This window comes from Meriones unguiculatus, chromosome 11 (genome assembly GCF_030254825.1).
Source record: "Meriones unguiculatus strain TT.TT164.6M chromosome 11, Bangor_MerUng_6.1, whole genome shotgun sequence".
NCBI lineage: Eukaryota > Metazoa > Chordata > Mammalia > Rodentia > Muridae > Meriones > Meriones unguiculatus.
In genome coordinates this window covers 35592239-35611532 of record NC_083359.1, presented here as the reverse complement: position 1 = coordinate 35611532, position 19294 = coordinate 35592239, and the positions used below count along the sequence as shown (strand labels likewise).

Sequence of the window (19294 nt, the reverse complement as noted above, 5' to 3'; positions counted from 1 at the left end):
AGAAGTGAACCTGCACTAGCTATAAGTCCCCCAGTTAGGATGCTAACCTACGACAGTGGCTAAATAGACCCCAAAAAAGGAAGCTAATTTTTTACCAAAAATGAAAAGAGGCTTTATCATTTCTCTGGACAAGACTTCCCCACAACCAAGCAGTGAAAGGGGGGCCAAGGCACAGGGACTCTCACTTTTAAAATGACTGGTGTAAGGGCTGTGCTTCAAGGATGCTGAAAATGCCATGTCTTTAAAGCAAAACAAAGCACCTCCGCAAACATCATTTTCTATCAAATCCTTTCTGACCAGCAAACAAGAACGTGGCGTGGCTCTGTTTGCCCTCAGAGTCAGTGACTTGAGTTGCCCTGGCTCTGTGCCTGCTCTGGGGACATCCTCAGAACCTTCTCGGTCCTGGGGGGCAGGTTGCCGGCAGATCTGTTTTCTAAGTGAGGAACATCTGCCCACCAGGTGGCGCTGCACCTACGACGCCACGCTCAGTGTCTGTTTTGACCCTAATGTAGCGGTTTTCTCAACCTTCTTATAATGCTGCCATCCAGTAATTCAGCTTCTCATGTTGAGGTGATCCTGAACCATAAAATTGTTCGCATTGCTACTTCGTAGCTGTAATTTCGCTACTGTTATGAATAGTAATGTAAATATCCGTGTTTTCCCATGGTCTTAGGAGACTCCTGCCAAAAGATTGTTTAACCCCAGAAGGGTCGTGACCCATAGGTTGAGAGTGCCAAGGGCTAGAATAGCCTTCTATAAGCGATAAATCACGTTGCAGGGGCTAGTATGGCCTGAAAGGCAGCTATACCGAATTGAGATGCCTTGTATGGATGAAATGCCTGTAAGTTTAAAAGAGGTGAAAGGGAGGAGGAGGAGGTGGCAACAGAGGCAGGAAAAATATTTCATGAATAATTGTTATGTATGGATTACAGATAAATGGTGATGATGGATTCTGAGTATTTTGAGTATCTAGTATGAGGCTGGATGTGGCCTCATAGCTCCCTTTTGGGTTGAGACACAGCAGCATGGGTTGGAGAGGGTGTCAGAGGCAAGGCTGCTAGAGCCAGTGGTGCCCGTCCTGGGTGCCATGGAAAAGGAAGCCCTGCAAATCCGCCTGGCTTGGGCTGTGGCACCTTCATTTGTCTTGCCGTTTTGACTTAACCATGTTAAGTGTAAGCTTCCTCACCCGTCAGTGGACATAAAAATACACCACGTGCTCCATCTAGATGCTGAGTCGAAAATCCTGTGTGCTCAGGCCTCCTTTCCAATGGCACTCTGAACAGCACCTCCCTTGTGAAGAATTTTCCAGTGAAAGCAGGAAATTATAAGGTCCCAGTGTTAAACGAGCTCTCACACACACTAAGCACCTGCCAATGGCAAGCACACAGCCATGGGGGACAGATCATATCACACAATTGCACGTGGAAGTCAGGGACTTCACTTGGTTAATTCCATGTGACGTCTACCTTGAGTCCATTTCAGCGTGAAGCAGAAAATTCAGCCTAGTCACCTTTAATCTTATGGAAGCTTCAGGATGGGAGGCGACAGAATTTGGGATTGGTGTGCGTTTTGTTTGTTTGTTTCTATTTTGTTTTATTTTTTTTTTAATAGGAGAATTGGCTAGGATCAGAACTGGCCCTAACCCAGTGGTTCACCCATTTCCTGCTGCTGCGACCCTTTAATACGGCTCCTCATGTTATGGCGACCCCCAGCCATAAAATCATTTCATTGTCACTTCATAACTGTAATTTTGTTGCTGTTATAAAGCATGATGTAAATACCTGATATGCAGGATATCTGATAGGCGGGCCCTCAAAAAGGGGTCACGACCCACAAATTGAGAACCGCTGCCCTCACAGAAGTCACACATAGCACAGAGCAAGTGAGGAGAAGCAGGCAGGACACAAAGAGGCCAGCGTGGAGGCTGGATGAAGGAGTAGAAAAAGGCCAGGCATGCCGCCACCCTGGAAATCGGTGGCTTTGATGCACTGATAGCATGTGAGAAATTAAAGGAAGTGGGGGCAGATAAAAACAACCTTGAAGCTTGAGGTGGGTGAGAGAGAAAGGGCAGGAAGAAGGGAATTTAGGTTGACTGAGAAGATGAAAAGTCCAGCAGTGGATAAGTGGCCTGGTCACCCAGAGGAAGGTGTCTGTAGTCACCGGAAGAGGAGACCAGATGGGACAGTTCAGTGGTAAAGGTGCATTCCACTTGGGGATTCGAAGGGTAAGGAATGGGCATGCTGGCAAATCTAATGAGCACCAAATAGGCTGCTGCTTTACAGGAAGCTGAGGCCGTGCTATGCTCCAGGAGGCTTTATTAGGGGAAGGGGTTGAGGCCAGTGCCTGCCCTCAGAATTCTGACTGTCCTTCTGCCAAAGTGAATGAGAAGAGGAGAGAGAATGGGGGCTGGCCGGAAATGACAGCTGAAGGGGCAGTGACCCTTTGTAAAGGTGAGCCATGGATCAGAGTTGTCTCACACTGGCTGTCTGCAGATCCTGGGTACAGCAGAAACCCTCTGTCATCAAAAGAACAGGCTCGCTGATTCCTCAGGAGATCATGATTGCTGGCAGCCTATTCTCTTATCCAATAACTTTTATTGGGTTTGTTCCTTATTACAAATGTAGTACATGTTCATTGTAGAGAAAGGGGAGGCCATAGACAATGGAGAGAAGAAATTAAAAGTCAGGAGCAATCTTACTCTTCAGAGAAAATGGCTGCTTATGAAGGCACCATTTTTCTGGGCTTTCCTCCCGACAAACATAGTTGATATATATATATATATTTTTCTGCTGGTATGTATGAATAGATACATGTAATTTTAAATAACCCATATTAGTGGAATTCTTTATGATCTATATTTGAAACAGCCTTGCAAGTTTGTGACCAAAATTTTACAGTTCTTGAGACAGATCTCCTCCTTCTCTCCTCCATTCTCTCTCCTTCCTTCCCTCTCTTCTCCCCTCCCTTTTCTCCAACCTGCAAACCTCCACTTCCTTCTCTTTTTCTAGGTACTTCATAGGACTGTGGTTTGGATTGGATTACTAAGCTCTGGGTGCCTAGAATCAGTTCTACTCATAGAGAAGTGCTACAAAAATACAGGTCACTACTGTCAAAAACTGTTTCTTATTCAGGAGCCAGCTGAATGTTCTGCATGTTAAATGTGGCTTGTCCAAAAGGGCTCCGTGGCATCTGGTTGTAGGATGAGACAGAGAAGAGGGAAAGCTGTTTTGACAGGGCTACATCTGTCCCTAGACTTCCAGAGTGGCTTATCTAGAAATGATAAGACTCTTCCAGCATCTTCCTAAGCATTTTTGTTTGTTTGTTTATTTATTTATTTTTTCAACTGGGTTTTAGGAGAAGGACACAGCAAATTCAGGCCTCTTGCCTGGCCCTGGGATTATGGTTTCTCCTATAGCTGACTATGGACCAGCGTGCTTAGGAAGGGACCCCTTTCTGAGATCCTAGCTGCTAGATTATTTTGCTCCCTGGTAGACAACTGTCCCCATCTGCAATGTGGAAAGGGGCCAGGTCTGCGCCATCTCCACCTTCAGCCTCAAGAGTTTAACTTGGATCTTAGGAACCTGCCCCAACTTCCCCTAGAGAAGACAAGCCACAGGGAGACAGGGCAGCAGGAAGGGCCAGGGAACAGACTTGAGGACACTTAGGGGGCTCCTAGTAGCTTGTGTCCCTTTAAGAATAATGCCTCCCCACTCGCTTTGTCCTCCCAAGCTTCCTGATCGATATTTGTTGGCTCTTGGCCTTTCTCCTTCTGTTATCCTGGCACACACACAGAGTAGCCCCTCACAAGCTGAGCCCATTCTGTCCCTTGGGCTTCACAGGAGCTGTTTCCCAGTCTGGAGTCCTGAACTCTCCCTGCTGACACCCTTCTGCAACAAAACAGTTGTCACCTCCCCAGGAGGGCCCCGCTGCTTCTCCCCATCTCCCCCACACATCAGTATTGAGGACAGAGGGAAAACCAGGGTAGAAACAGCTTCACGGGGTCAGGGGACACTTCAGGAGGGCGAGGCTGATAGCAAACACCTGAGCCAGACACAAGCAGTTACACCCCAGAGAAATTACACTGGGGTCCTGGACAGAGGGCCTCAAGATGGGTTCAGACCTCCTTGGTAGGAGGGCCCTGGGACAGAGACAACTTAAGACTGGAATCCCCAAACAGAAGGGCCCAGCTGTGCCTCCAGGGAGGCCATGGCAGGGTTATACTCTGGATACTTTGTCCGGGGATATTGACAGCTGTTGCATTGGGACATGGTAGGTGGTAAGCTGAGCTACCTCTAGCATCCCTGAGGACCCCTGGCAAATGTCACAGTAAATAAGATAGTCCCCATGATGAGGATCCATTCTCCGACTGTCAGTGGTTTTATTTATTTTTATTTTTATTTTTTGTCTGAGACTCAAGGGTGGGAATTAGTTAGGAAGACACAGTAAATGCAAAACTAGGAGCACATTAGTGAGAGAGCCTTCCTCCCAGCTTTCTGGCAGCTGGCTCCTTTGGCACTCAGGAGAATAACAAAAAGCCCATACTGTTCACCCATAGCAACCAGTATCTGCTCGGGAAGAAAGGGAAAAGATGACAGCAGGTGAAAGATCACGTCACATTCTGCTAAAGAATATTTACAAACCACAAACAGGCAGAGATGCAGTGTGTCATTGAAGTATTTGCTGAGAAGCTGTTATGTGCCAGAAGCCCTTAGCAGACAACTGCCTCACTTCTACACTCCCCTCTCACCCTGCCATACACATACAAACTCACAGCCACACAACAGCGATTCCGACTCCGCACTTTCAGTTTAAAGGCTCAAGTAGATTTTGACAGGGAATTATAAATAATGATTTCTCTTTCTCTCACCACTCTCCCTTCTCTCCCATCCCTCTTCTCTCTCTTACACACACACACACACACACACACACACAGAGAGAGAGAGAGAGAGAGAGAGAGAGAGAGAGAGCGAGAGAGAGAGAGAGAGCTTAAAAGGTTTCCTTCTTCTAAGAAAGTCCAAGTAAGGTCATATATGTTTGGACTTCAGTCCTGCTGGCAAAAAAATTGAGGTCAAAGCAGAGTATCACTGGTAATTCTGCATGGCGGCGGAGCTAAGGTTGGGTGAAGTAATTGCAGAGTTGGCCCTGTTGTATTGCCTTGGAAGCATAACTCTTGCTATCACTGGTGCCTTCACTTATGTGATAATTACAGCAGGAGTACCTGAATGATGTTTCCTGGCTTTTGGACAGCTCTTAGATTACTTAGGACCTTGAAACCATGGCTACTGTCATTATCAATCCCGTCTTACAAAGATGCTGAAGCTCAGGGAAGCCTAGGGCCATGCCTGAAACAAAGGCATGGATAGGCAATTGGGAGCTGAGACCATCTCTCTGAGCTTGAGGATCACAGTCCTGTCTGCAATGGCACAGCTGCATTGTGAGCGCTATGACATTTTAATTGTGCATAGCTATGTTTAGAAAGGCTTCATTATGACAGGAAATGACCCCATTAAGTGACAAGGCAAGGCACAATAACCCTCAAGTGTCCACTGTAGCCCCGCCTCCTGTTCCCAGCCAGTCCAGGCAGGTGCAGGCCTGCAAGGGTGCAAGGGAGCCTGGCCTGGCCTGCTCTCTGGGGCTCTAGAAACAACCTTAGTATTAAACCACATCCAATTCTGAGCAACGGGATGAGGCTTTTGCGTTTTCCTACTCCGAGATCAGTCATTTCTTTGTCAGGTGTGTCCATGCCGGATGTGTTGCCCACTGACATCCTGAGGTTTCTATTGCTGTGATAAAATACCACAGCCGAAGGAAACGTGGGGAGAGGAACGAGTCCATCACAGTCCACCACCGAGGGACGCCCAGGCAGGGACTCAAGCAGGGAAGGAACCTGGAGGCAGGAGCTGACACACAGGCGGAGGAGGAGTGCTGCCTGCTGGCTTGCTTTCCTTGGCTTGCTTGGTTTGATTTCTTCTATAACCCAGGGCCACGTCCCCAGGGTGGCACCACCCTCGCTGGGACAGGCTTTTCCCACCTCCGTCATTAATCATGCAAATGCCCCACAGACTTGCCCAGACGACAGGAGCTTGTGTCGGGTTGCTAAAAACTCCCCAGCACACGTGCCTGCTACTTCTCTACGTGTATCTCGCTTTCAGATCTATTGTTCTGGTGTTGCTTGCGGTTCAGTAACCTTTACTCAACGAACAAATGACCTCAAAGAAAGGCACTGCTAGGAACTCAGACACGACGCGGCATCCTTTCTTTACGTGCAAGGTGAAAGTTCTTAATACAAAAGGAAAACAAACAAACAAACAAACAAACAAACAAACAAAAAAAACGAGTTTGCTAAGGTCTCCCCTGGTAAGTCCTGTTTGTTAATCTCTCACTTAAGTTGAGCTGTGTCCCAGGCTCGCATACACATGACAGTTCAAAGGTGTGCGCTGTGCATGCTTTCCAGCACCTCCTACGATCTTACAATGCATCCTTCAAGGGCAAGGGAGCCCTTCTGGTCAGGAAATATAGAGTGTGTTCAATACTGCTCAGGAAAAGAAAGTAAAGTTGTGTGGGGCTGTGGTCGTGGTGGTGGTGGCAGTGATAGTGTGGGGTGTGAGGACTGTGGGGGTGCCGTCTGAAGCAGGCAAAGGTTTGGTGGTGTGGAGAGCTGTATGGGTACTGTGTAGGATGTGTGTGTGGGGGGGTGTGGTTCTGGGGGTGTGGGGGACTATGTAGGTGTTTATGACAGTGTGGGTGTCACGTGGAATGCGGGAACATCGGTGCTGCCATGTGAAATGTGTGGAGTGTGCAAACATTAAGGAGGTGTGGAGGGCTGTGTGGGTGCTGTATGGCAGTGTGGGGTGCTGCATGGGGTGTGAGGAAGTGCTGTGTGGGGGCTGTGGAGGTGCCGTGTGAAGTGCACGGAATGTGTAAGGATTATGAAAGTGTGGAGGACTATGTGGTGCTTGCTAGGTGGGGTGTCTGGGGCTGAGGGGTGTGGGGGGCCATGAGGGCACACTGTAAGTGAGAGTGAAGGAATATTTTACCCAGGGTGGTCAGGAGATCTCACCAGGAAGAGAGCAGCTGGGAAACACTGAGCCACCTGCCTGTGACTGGGTGGGCAGAAAGTGTTACAGAGGGAACAGTTCTGTAGGCCCTAAGGTGAGAGCCAAGGAAGAAAGAAAAAGAGGTCAGGCTGGGGCAGGCTAGCCCATCTGTACTGGGTTACTCGAGGGTGCTACACTCTAGTTCTCAGCAGCCATGGGTGTTGGGAGGTATTTCAATTTGTTTGTTCTTTCTTTGCTTATCCTAGATCTGTGATCTACTTGGAACAATAGTTCAGAAATCACATTTCTGGATCAAAGGGTCTGAACATCCAAGAAGTGGGCTTCACTTTCCAGCCCTTCCCATCACAGCGCTGGCCTTCGCTCTTCAAATGCTAGCTCAATCAATCTTTCCTTTCCTTTTTTACATCACCACTCAAACATTCAGAGACCTCATGGCTGCCTCAAATTGTTTGGCTTGCCATTCAAGGCTTCCTGCATTTTCGCTAAAGATGTCTCTCACCTTTTTCTTTTTCCTTTTTTTTCTTTAATTTTTTTTATTAATTGTTCACTGTGTATCCCTGATGGAGCCCCCTCCCTCACCCCCTCCCAATTCCACCCTCCTTCCCTCATCTTCTCCCATGACCCTCCCCAAGTCCACTGATAGGGGAGGTCCTCCTCCCTTTCCATCTGACCCTAGCCTATCAGGTCTCTCAGGACTGGCTGCATTGTCTTCCTCTGTGGCCTGGTAAGGCTGCTCCTCCCTCAGGGGGAGATGATCAAAGAGCCAGCCACTGAGTTCATGTCAGAGACAGTGCCTGTTCCCATTACTAGGGTACCCCCTAGGACACTGAGCAGCCATGGGCTACATCTGTGCTGGGGTTCTAGGTTATCTCCATGAATGGTCCTTGGTTGGAGTATCAGCCTCACAAAAGACCCCTGGTGCCCAGAAGTTTTGGATCTGTTGCTCTCCTTGTGGAGCTCCTGTCAGGTCTTCTGATCTCCCCCTTCTTTCATTGTCCAAAGTTTGGCCATGAGTCTCAGCATCACCTTAGATACCCTGTTAGGTAGAGTCTTTCAGAGGCCCTCTGTGGTAGGCTCCTGTCCTGTTGCCTGTTTTCTCCCTCTTTCTATGTCCATCCTTCTTGCTTAGCTTCTTTAGATGTACAGATTTTAGTATGTTTGTACTATGTTATCTATCTAATATCTACTTATAAATGAGTATATGCCATGTGTGTCTTTCTGCTTCTGGGATACCTCACTCGGGATGATCTTTTCTAGTTCCCACCATTTGCCTGCAAAGTTCATGATTTCCTTGTTTTTAAATGCTGAGTAGTATTCCATTGTGTAAATATACAGCAATTTCTGTATCCATTCCTCCATTGAGGGACATCTGGGTTGTTTCCAGATTCTGGCTATTACAAATAAAGCTGCTACGAACACGGTTGAGCAAATCTTCTTCTGCTTCCCCTTGGACAGGGTCTGCTTGCTTAGCCAACCCCTGTGCAGCCCAGAAAGCTAACAACTGAAAGAAGGGGGCCTGGCTGGTGGGGATCAAATCAGGCAAACTGCACTCAGTTAGCGCTTAGAGGCTGGCCATTTCTAGGCCCCAGCTTTTCCTGTCACACCTCACTTTTCACCCATTTGTCCTTTTCTTCCCATCGCACCTGTGCATAAGCCAGTAAGCATAAGCCAGTGCCTCCTATGGACCAACTCCCTGCTAAGAACAAGGCCCAGCTGTGTGAGAGATGGGCTTTGACCCTGGCTACTCTGCATAGAGAGCCTGCCATTCTCCTACAGACCCCACCTGTCCTGGAAGCCTTCTGTGGCTATCCAGAGCCCCCTGTAAGCTCCTCTAAAATCTGGTGTTTGACACTTAGTATTGGTTAAGTGACATAGCCATCACGTATTATTTATTTTTAATAATCCACGTTTCTTTTGTCTCCCTTGGCTGAGTCAGGAGAGACCAGAGATTAGGTCTGGTTTTGAAACTATCTATGATCCAGAACTTCTCTGGAACACAGTCATTGCTTTTTTTTTTTTTTAAGTGTTAGCTTCTTGAGAACCTGATTGTCACCTCAGCTCAGAAAGGGTTGATGAAGTCTGAACTTTTAAACCTGGTACATGGGGCTTTCCTTTAGGCCTCCTCTAGCGCTACCTCCTTCTGGAAGCCTTCCAAGAGTACTGATTTCAAGTTGACCCAGAGTCACCACCCTGCACACACCACACACACAGACACACACACACAGACACAAAAAAAATTTTTTTAAAGTTTTTGAAGGTTTAACTGAGAAGTCAATTTGATGGAGCCTGTTTCACTTGTGCACCGTACCACACTCAGCCAACCCCAAACCCTCTGGCACCTGCTCTCTGACACCATTAGCTTCTCCCTTTTCATCTTGATCTGAATATGTTCTATCTTCCCATTATAATTGAATTTTCCATTCCTTCCAAACCAGAGCACTTTGCCCATGAGACGTGGGCCACTGTTTGCATTTATAGCAGCCTTATTAATCCTGCCCTGACCCCTGAGCTTCAAGCTCAGCCTGGGGAAATGGCTGCAGTGTCTCTCCACAGGGCCTATTAAAATGTTGGTCTCTTAATTGGTCCAGAGAGAAGATGAGTTTAAAAAGACAGAAAAAAAAAATCCAGCTTTCCCATTACATTTCAGAGTGTAAGAAGGACACACAGCCACACCTGTGTGGTGTCTATGATCCCCTTGAGAGGGACCCAGCTTACCCTGCTCCAAGCAGATTGGCAAGGCAGGGTGATGGACGGGAGCTTGTGTCCCTAATGTAAGTTTGAACTCTCTGTGGCTGTTCTGGAGCTTAGGGCAAATCCTGCAAAACCAGCAGACACATGAGCTTAAACAGAGATGTTGAAAACACGGGCTTTTAAAACTGATGCACAAGGCCTTGGATTCCATTTCCAGCAGAGGTGAGGAAAAGGAGGAGAGGAGATGGGAGAGATGGAAGGAAGGAAGGAAGGAAGGAAGGAAGGAAGGAAGGAAGGAAAGAAGGAAGGAAGGAAGGAAAGAAAGAAGGAAGGAAGTAAGTCAGGCACACACAAGCCTTCGTCTATGCAGTCCTTGCATCAAAGTGTGTCTGATGCCGCAGTTATAGCTCAAAGCGCTTCCTGGATATCTGCACGTTGAGTCCTCACAGCCCAGGGGAGGAGATATTATTATTTTTTCCATTTCCAGGTGGAAATATTGAGGCATAATAAAAGTGCAGCTCAACCAAGGCACCAGTCCCAGCTCCACGACCAGCCTGTGTGAACCCCTTGTGGGATGAGCATAGCACATTATTTTTTAGTGAAGGTCCCAAAGGGCAAAGTGAAAGGATCTAGTGTGGATGCCAGCCCTCCACCGAGTCATCACACAGAGCAGTATCCACCCAGCATGGCGAGCTGCTCTGTGGCACAGGTGAGATGGAAGTGGAGATTTGCTGTTCATAAGAAAATCTCAATCGTTCAATTTTATCAGGGAACACTCGGGAACCAGATGCTAGAGTGAAAGCCTCCTGGCTCTGAGGGGAAGGGAAAGCACCTAGCTGGCTTTCCTCCCCACTTGACATCACAGAAGGAATACCCCTTTCTCCTACTATAACAAACTTCTCAAACAGCCCCCTTTAAACCTAATGTTCCTCCACTCTAATTCCTGCGCATCTCTCTATCTGACCTCTGGCTTCCTCTTCCTCTTTACGCTTTTTTTTTTCTTAATAATCCTATGTTCACTTCCTGTCAACTGGTTGCTTGCTCTGCCTCTTGACCTATGGTTGACTTTATTTATTCCTGATTACAATATTCAAGCAGAAAGCTCTTGAATTAAAGGTGTATGCTAAGGCCATGACACACCATAACTAGAAACAGGTTTTTCCAATAAATAACACAATCTTGGGGTTCACAGTGTGATTAAATATCCTGTAACACCATTTGTTCTGTGACCCGACCTCATGCCTGTAACTTGTCCTCTGCCAGTTTGCTCATAGGCTCTTTCCCCTGTGTAACTGGGCTGATGGCTCGCCTGGACGGGGGAGTAGCTCAGGCTTGTTGGTTTGCAATCAGCATTAGGTCAGGGAAGTTCCCAAACACCTGGGATGGGGGAGGGGAAGGAGAACAAGAGCTGGGGTCAGCTTTATGAGCTCCCAAGGCCCCAGAGGGCAGGTCCTAGGGAGTTTCCATATGAATCTGAGTATATCTACAACCAACTCCTGGACAACCAATGTGTGAGTGATGGTATGAGATTGCCAGTCTAGGAGATGCAGTGATGGGCAAGCGTGGCTCAGTTTACAACACAGACTCTCCTCTCATTGCCCATGTGATCTTGGCTGCATCAGTAACCAGGGTGAGACTGAACCAGTCAGGATTGCTGGATGCCTAGAACAGTTGTCTTCTGCCATGGCCTGTCCTGTTTCTGCAGCTTGGAAGGTCCACCCATCTCATTAGTCTCCTCTTCCACTCATAAGGCCTGCAGCCTGTGACCAGAGGAGAGGAATGATGTCCCTGACTGGACGTGCCGAGGGCGCATGTGCTGTTGGTGTCCTTCAGAGCTTAGGTGTTCCAGTGGTGAACCATTTCCGGGGCATTTGGACTGCCGCTCATCTGGACTGCCCCACACCTTCCTTTTAGCTCCCACGCAGAGATCCAGAGCCCACATAATCTCTGGGCTTCTCTTGCACTTTCTTTCTGGTTTTTCAAAAAGAACAAGGACTGCAGGGACAGAAAGGCATTGTGTAAAACCAGGAGGCAGTCAAAGTAATTTTGTTTCCAGAAAAGCCAACCAAATAGAGTGAAGCAAAACTACCTACAAAATTATCCCAATTATGTTCTCTGCAGGCCGAGAGGGAAAGGAAGCCTTCACTAGGAGCACAGCCACTTGTTTTATGCTTTTTATCTGGCCACTCTGCGGGACCTGGGGGCTGGGGGTGGGGGCTTGGAACTTCAGAACATTGATGTGCTTCTGACAAGGTGTCTTCTATCCCTTATTTGTGGGGTGCTGAATAACTGTGTTTGTACCCTCAAAAATCCAGGATACCTGATTCCTGAGGAATTGTTTGACAAAGAGCACATTCAGCAAGCATTTGGGGGGAGCAAATTATAGGGTCTGGGTAGATTCTGGAGAGTCTTGAGGATTAATGTGCTCACAGCAAGCAGCTCCTGCCCCACACAGCACTGCTCTAAGCCAGGCCTCAGGGGTAGGTAATTTCCAATAGCCAGCCACATTTCACTCTCCTCCTTCTCACTCTCTGGCTTTCCTCTCGCCACCCATCCTCTGGTTAATGTCCTCTCCTGGGCTTTCAAGCTGACTTCACCCAGCTGACATCTGCTGCTGGAGCTCTTTTATTCCTTATTTTACACAATTCTGTGCATAGTCTCTCCCTCAGTCGATCTGCGGTCAGAAATACTTGCTTTTCTTGTACCACAGAGGAGAATGAAAACTGTGGCTCAGTGGCTCAAGGGCTCAGAGGCTCAGTGACATTTGACAGCTTGCCAGACACCCCATAACTGAGCCACTTGTGATACAGCCATGCTCATGCTGTGGGGGGCCAACTCCTCAGTTAGGACGTCACTGTGGAGGTCCCTGTCACCACCCTTCTCAGATAAGGCTGTATTTTGAGCAACAGTGTAATCTACCCCCTTAAATCTGCAGTGGCACATCAGGAGCCTCTGCAGGAGTTGAATGTGGTTAGGGAATAGGACCCAGTCATCTCAGTGACTCTGAGGTTTGCTCTGCCCTTGGGAAAGGTATTATCTAGGAGGGGAGTGTGGGATAGGCTATAGAAACCCAGAAATGCACAGGTGGATTCTGAATCATGTTCTGTAAGTTACCAGTACTGCAGGGCAGGGCTTTCCAAACTGCATCTCAAAGAGGCATGGCTCCCTAGTGTGTTGAAGTCTTTAAAAAAAAAAATCACTGGTCATATCCTGGTGTAATGCTCAGCTAAATGGTCAGTTTTGCTTCCTTGCTACAAGATCTGCCAGGGTCTCGAGTCCCCTGACCTCCTCAAGACTCTCCACGCTATCTCTCCTTAGTCATGAGATGCCATCGATTATGAGATGAGTCATTTATCTAATAACCACTTTCCCAGGAAGTAGACACTTCACATTCAGTGTATAGTCATGCTCCCATGAGATTATTTGATGGTCTGATAGATTGCATTATCTAGTAGCCAACAGCTGCTGGAGCTTGGGTTTGTACATGCCATCTGTTTGTGTGAAGAAGGAACTGGCCAGGCAAGAGAGAGTGGAGGTTCCTCCATCATGTATTCTTGCTGAGGCCATTCCAGGTTTAACTAGGATCTGATCTCCTTGATGAGGAATCCCATGGAAAACCACCCAACTCTATTCTAGGAAATGAACGTCAACTAATTTATTGACTTTTGTTAAAATTGCCTGTTCGTGTGGACCACCTCCCCCAGCTAGCCTCTCATCCAAAACTGCCTACTTTGAACTGCTTGCTTTGTGGGGTGCGGCCATTCCGTGCTCACCTGCAGCTGCCCAGTGAGATGCCAAGATGAGCTTTCTGCCTTAAAAACCCCTGTGTTCTAAACACTTGGATGTATGTGCTCCCAGCCTGCTGGAATAAAGACTTTCAGCTGGCTGTCAACTGTGTCTAGTGCTCATCTCTGATGGGCCCTCCAGAAGAAATCAACAGGTTCTCAGAACATTTCTCATCGTGAAGCAATGCACGGTTCTAGATATGTGAAGTGTAAGGAGTGCTGGTTCCCGAAGCATTAACACGCAGAAGAAAAAAACAATTGTTACTAGGCACTACCTCCCTGAGAGCGTTGCCAGAGAACCTTCTGTTTTAGGACTGGGGCCCCTCGGGTCTTTGGGAACCATGGTCTGGAGGAGATGGGAGGAGGGGGCACACGGGGAGCATGCCACTGCAGCCTCGTGCAAAGCAGCAGGGAAGTGGAGGAATTGCTCTCAAGACCTGCTCTCTTAATGCCTTCTGGCCACAGTCATTGCACAAAAACGGAGCATCCGTGATGTACCAGGCACTGTGCAGGGGCTTGCAGACAGAACAGGAAAACAAGCAGCCTGGCCACTGCCTGCCAACACAGCCAATCTTTTACTGCGACAAAGGAAAGGGCAGTTTCAGCCCTGGCCAGCAGATACCACAAGGGTCCACAAGAGGATGCCCCTCCAGGCTGGGAGTAAGCCAGCAATGGCTTCCTAGAAGAAGCTGCCTCTAACTGAAAGTGTGAATAGCAGGAGGATAAAAAGAAGAAGAAAAAATCAGCAAATGTCATCCTGACACCAGACAGAGAATGAGATGCCGGAAGAAAGGGTAGAAGTTTAGTTTAGAGAGAGTGGAGGGGCCTGATAGGAAGTTGAAACTGTTGAGGGAGAAGGGCCATCAAGGCTTGAAGACCATGAGAGCCCATGGAGACATGGATATTAATGGACATTAAGTCCGTGGTTTCCCCAGTCCTTCCAGCCTCTGTCCAAGTCTCTGCCTTCCTCTTGCAAGACTCTGGGTAAGTAACTTTCCGGAGTGTGCTTCAGCCTGCAAAATACCTGCCCTGTAGATAAGGGTCATTACTGACGGCATTGGCCTTGAAGTCTTGCAGTTTGACCCTGTTACACATCAGCTGAGACATCCTTCTGCAGTTCATCTGGCCTCCGTCTGCCAGATGGTCAAAGGAGATGGCACCTGTGCCTTCTTTGACTCAAGAAAACAACAACAAAAAGGATCATTGAAAACAATGGAACTCCAAGAGAAGGGGTGGGGCTAGAGGAGAACCTCAATACAGATTCAATTGCTGTGTCCAAGAAATAGGTTATAGGTGGTTGCTTCATCTCTCAACTTTCTGTAGTATTTTTTTATTGATGTCTTTTAAATTTTTTTAACTTTTATCAATTACACTTTATTCATTTTGTATCCCCCATAAGCCCCTCTCTCCTCCCCTCCCAATCCTACCCTCCCTCCCCCTTCTTCACGCATGCCCCTCCCCAAGTCCACTGATAGGGGAGGTCCTCCTCTTCTTCTTCCTGATCTTAGTCTATCAGGTCTCATCAGGAGTGGCTGCATTGTCCTCTTCTGTGGCCTGGTAAGGCTGCTCCCCTCTCAGGGGGAGATGATCAAAGAGCAGGCCAATCAGATTATGTCAGAGGCAGTCCCTCTTCCCATCATCACTATGTAACCCACTTGGACACTAAACTACCATGGGCTACATCTGTTCAGGGGTTCTAGGTTTTCTCCATGAATAGTCCTTGGTTGGAGTATGAGTCTCTGGGAAGTTCCCTGTGTTCAAATTTTCTTGTTCTGTTGCTCTCCTTGTGGAGTTCCTGTCCTCTCCAGCTCTTACTATTTCCCACTTCTTATATAAAATTCCATTCACTCTGCCCGACAGTTGGCCATCAGGCTCAGCATCTGCTTTGACAGTCTTCAGGGCAGAGGCTTTCAGAGGCCCTCTGTGGCAGGTTCCGAGGTTGTTTCCTGTTTTCTTCTTCTGGCTTTCAGAGGCCCTCTGTAGCAGGTTCCTAGGTTGTTTCCTGTTTTCTTCTTCTTCTGATGTCCATCCTCTTTGCCTTTCAAGATGGGGATTGAGCATTTTAGTTAGGGTCCTCTCTTTTGCTTAGTTTGTTTAGATGTACAGATTTTAGTGGGTTTATCCTATGTTGTATGTTTAAATGAGTGAGTATATACCGTGTGTGTCTTTCTGCTTCTGGGACAACTCACTCAGGATGATCCTTTCCAGGTCCCACCATTTACCTGCAAATTTCATGATTTCCTTATTTTTCATTGCTGAGTAATACTCCATTGTATAGATGTACCACAATTTCTGCATCCATTCTTCAGTTGAGGGGCATCTGGGCTGATTTCAGCTTCTGGCTATTACAAATAAAGCTGCTACAAACATGGTTGAGCAAATGTTCTTTTTGTGTACTTGAGCCTCTTTTGGATATATGCCTAGGAGTGGTATGGCTGGATCTTGAGGAAGCACTATTCCTAGTTGTCTGAGAAAGCGTCAGACTGATTTCCAGAGTGGTTGTACAAGTTTACATTCCCACCAGCAGTGGAGAAAAGTTCCCCTTTCTCCACAACCTTTCCAGCATGTGTTGTCACTTGAGTTTTTGATCTTGGTATTTTTTAAAATGATGACAGCTTTCTATTTCCCAACAGAGGAAAGTGAAGATATCAGCCAATGTGGATACTGTCCTTATTCTTTATAAGTGCCTGTCCGCTGTTAAGTTGGTAAATATTTCTCCCACATCTACCACGGACACCAGCTGTCTCTGGGGCTGTAGGGTCTTCATCGGATAAGAAAGAACTACTCTAAAACGTGTAATCTAAGACACGGAATTTCCGGCAGTCACAGGAAATGCTAAAATGGCTGTTGCGTGTGCAGGTTTTTCACCAACAGCTGGTCTTCCCTTATGCAGGGCACCTGGCTCGACTCTGTGAGCGGCTCGGGCCTATAGACTGCAGTGTAAGTGATATAACCAACTTCCAAACTTGGCCTCAAGGGGGAGAGTTTAACCTCCCCTTCTCTTGCTTCTGGATCCTGTCGCCATGAGAGCAAGCTTGTATAGTCCAACAAGGACCCCGTGGCATAGCCCAGCTGACAGCCCAGATGAAAGCAGCCAGCCTGGAGTCATAAAGGAGGCTGGTCCGAATGCAGAAGTGTGAGCAAGCCTGCCAGGATCAGATTAGCCCAGATGAACTGCCCTATCATGACATCTACCTCCCTACCCGCTATTCCCAAATACAGAAATATTTACCTTTGGTGGGGAGCAGGGGAGAAGGACCTTCAAGGGAGGGAGGATAATAGGACACTGGTGATATGAATAGAAAAGGGAGAATGAGGGGTAGGAAAGCAGATGGCTTGCGAGGGTAGTTCATCTTGGCTGGGCTGACCCCAGTGGATTCATGAGCCATTGTAGCTGCTGAGATTTTGGAGGTGCTCTGTCATGCAGCAATGGACAACGGATATACCCCTCAATGGTAACCATGTAGACCAAAACCATTTATAAGTGGAAGAAGTCCAGAAAGAAAGATTCTAAAACGCACACAGTCCATTTACTAAATAGTGGCATTATAGATGAGTTTTAATTTGTGTCAAAGTTTAAGACTCCACTTAACTATTTATAATGAAAAATGAGTTCAGGTTTTAAAAAGTGCAAGTGAAAGCCGAGTTTTCTTCTCTGGAGAGCTTTAATTCAAACCTCTCTGGCATGTTTGTGCTCAGGCTTTAGGACCTCATCATCAATCCCTGGCTACAGCAGACACTGTGGAGGGAACTGAGCCATGCCTTCTGCTCAGGGCAGGACCACAAGCTCGGAGCTGTTTTCAACAGTCTTTTCTATCCCCTTCCCTCAATTCCTACGTCATGCACAGCCTGAGCAGTGCGAGAAGCCCGCTCCTATCGGCATCCTCTCATTTATTCACCATGTTCGAGAGCTCTGAAACAGAGCCGTCGAAGTAGGATTTACAGTGTGAAGGCTGTAACTCAACCTATGTCTTGGTCCTTCCTGCCCTTAGACATTTGGAGAAGAGCTGCTTCCTCTTTCCTCCTGGTCCCAAGCATGTGAGGTACACAATAAAACAGAATCCCCCAATGTCAGGGTCGGTACTTAGTCACAGTAATTGTATATATTTATGAGTTCCCTGTGTATATGGTGTAGAATGAGGGTGACAGTCACTTCTCTGTCCTTGAGCACTCAGCTTTGTGTGTATGTGTGCATGTTTGTGTGTGAGTGTGTATGTGTGTGCTTGTATGTGTGCATGTGTGTGTATTTGTGTGTGTGTGGTTTGTATGTGAGTGTGTGTGTGTGCGTGTGTGTGTGCACGTGAGTGCATTTGTGTGGGTATGCTGGGAGCCAACAGAATCCTCTTGCTTTTTTATAAAATACAGAACACCTATCTAAACTGCCTGCCCCCCCCCCCCGTTGTACTGCAGAGTACTAGGAAATATTTCTTGTATGTCATCTGCTTTTGATTTAAAGTGAGACAATTTTGAAGTGAATGCATGTTAAGATGAACCCAGCCTGGATAACAGCCCCCAAAACATCACGAACCATTTTCTTTGCTAAGGTTTGGAGTTCATTGTCACAGGGCCGTGGATGACTGACACAGCGCTCTGAGAAGACACGACTGGCTCAGAAAAGACTATGGGAACCTGTGGTCACTCTACCCACAGCCTAGTTTATCTGTTTGGATTCGCAGCCAAGAAGCACAGTTCAGCCTGCCAGAGGAATTTAAACAAAGGAGAGATAAAGGGCCTGTTTTCCACAGACACACAGAAGGAAGATCACACCATAATTCACAATTATGCACTCATATTTCTCCTCTGCTATTTTTTTTTGTCCCAATGGAAACTGCTCCAAAACCATTATACGTCGAAACTAAGAAAGTTTTCTAGGACATCAGGCCCACGTAGATTTTCTGTTCTCTTTAGACTGCTCCCTCTTCTATCTGTATTACCTTTCCGACTCCTGCCTCCTCAACTCCAGCTCCCCACCCATTCCCAGAGGGATAGCTGAGAGCAGCGAGGAGAAACTGGAGCCAGAGACCAAGTAGTATTTTTGGATCAGGGAGGAGCAGAGAGGTCCATGTCAATGCATTTTTTTCTTTCTTAGATTTATTTTACTTTTAAAATTATATATGTGTGTGCATATGCGCCTGGGTGTGTGGCTGTGAGTAGGAATGTCTGCGGAGGTCTGAAAAGAACATCAGATCTCCTGGGGCTGTAGTCACACACGATTGTGATCCTCCTGAAGTGAGTGCTGGGGATGAACTCAGGTCTTCTGAGAGAGCAGTATTTTCTCTTGTGGGGCTGAGCCATCTCTGCACCACCACAAATCAATACATCTTATGGATTGTATTTGTGACTGTATTAGTTACCCTTTCATAAAAAAATTATTTACCATGGGTAGGGAGCAGGGAGAAAGACCTTCAAGGAAGGGGTGATAACGGAACATATCCAGGTGTATACAGGCAGCACAAACTAGATTTGATGGGTTATTAAATAAACAGAACATGAAGTTGGAAAATAGGACGGTTGGCATGAATCTGAGAGGAGGTAAGGAGAGGAGAAGAGGGAAGATATCAAAACACATTGTATGAAATTCCCAAAGGTTAATTAAACCTGAAAACATCTCTATTTGTGTTTATAATGTTTGTGTGTCAAGTGTATATGCATAGCGTTGTGAGTGTGGGTGCTACCAGAGAGCAGGAGAATGTGCCAGGTCTCCTGGAGCTGGAGTTTCAGGTTGTTGTGAGCCAGCTCATGTGGGTGCTGGGAACAGAA

At 47.2% G+C, this 19294-nt stretch overlaps 1 protein-coding gene across 1 annotated transcript in view; it reads right to left on the bottom strand.

Annotated features, from left to right (window-relative positions):
• The window catches only part of Kcnip1 (potassium voltage-gated channel interacting protein 1), a 357022-nt gene that overhangs the window by 290893 nt on the left and 46835 nt on the right, over positions 1–19294 (bottom strand). The window lies entirely within an intron of this gene.